The sequence below is a fragment of the Silene latifolia genome, chromosome 10, assembly GCF_048544455.1.
Source record: "Silene latifolia isolate original U9 population chromosome 10, ASM4854445v1, whole genome shotgun sequence".
NCBI classification, from domain to species: Eukaryota; Viridiplantae; Streptophyta; class Magnoliopsida; order Caryophyllales; family Caryophyllaceae; genus Silene; species Silene latifolia.
Window position 1 is genome coordinate 20,345,288 of NC_133535.1, and position 1,039 is coordinate 20,346,326.

The following is a 1,039-nucleotide window of genomic DNA, read 5'->3' on the forward strand; positions in this document are numbered from 1 at the left end:
CTTTTGAAACTTTTGAGAATCCCTTTGCAACTCCGGGAGAAGAAGTGACAATGGTCGCGATTCCTATGCGAGATAGCTTGGCTCCGAAAAAGGTGGTGAATCCGAGTATAGTCAAGCCACCTATTCAAGCCAACAACTTTGATGTGAAAGGCACCTTGCTAAAACTTGTCCAAGGGAATCAATTCGGTGGGGGAGCCACCGAAAACCCCAACGAGCATCTCAACGAGTTCTTGGATAGTTGTGACATGTTCAAGGCCAACGGAGTGTCGGAGGATGCCGTACGCCTTAGGCTTTTCCCTTACTCCTTGAGGGGAAGTGCCAAGGAGTGGCTTAAAAGTTGTGAACCCGACTCTCTTCGGACTTGGGACGACGTCTCCAAGGCTTTCCTAAACAAGTATTTCTCACCACAACGAACCGCAAGAATCAAGAGTGAGCTCCAAGGCTTCACCCAACAAGAAGATGAGACCCTTTACGAAGCATGGGAGAGGTACAAAGGCCTCCAAAGGCTATGTCCTCACCACGGGATTGGGGATGACGAGTTAATCAACAACTTCTATGAAGGGTTGAACAATGAAATGAAGATGAACCTTGATTCCGGCTCGGGAAAGGGAGCATTGGATAAAATAGATCACAAGACGGCCAAAGAGCTCATTGAAGAGATGGTTTATCGTACCTTTCATTGGAACAATGATAGGCACAAGAGGAAAGGAAAGTCAACGGTTGCATCGGCCAACAATGTTGAGGTTAAAGAGATGATAGAAGAGCTTAAGCAACAAGTTGCCTTGATGAGTTCAAGCAACACATCTAGCAATTCTTCTTTTACGAGGAACCAAGTTTATAGTTGTGAGATTTGTGGAGACCAAGGACACCCACCCAATGAGTGTCCTTTGATGGTAGGAGAGGGCAATTGCATGGAGCAAGTGAATGGGATATGGGAGTCTAGTCCGGCCAAGCAAGCATTTAATAATAACCAATATCATCCCGGAATGAGAGCCCGCCCAAACTTCTCCTATGGTTCACAAAATGTCCAAAACCCCAC

General features: G+C 46.4%; 1 non-coding gene across 1 annotated transcript; it reads right to left on the reverse strand.

Annotated features, from left to right (window-relative positions):
- Window positions 1–419: 419 nt before the first annotated feature.
- On the reverse strand, window positions 420–526 carry LOC141610390 (small nucleolar RNA R71). Its single transcript, XR_012528300.1, has one exon. It is a non-coding gene; the product is annotated as a small nucleolar RNA R71 (small nucleolar RNA).
- Window positions 527–1,039: the final 513 nt, after the last annotated feature.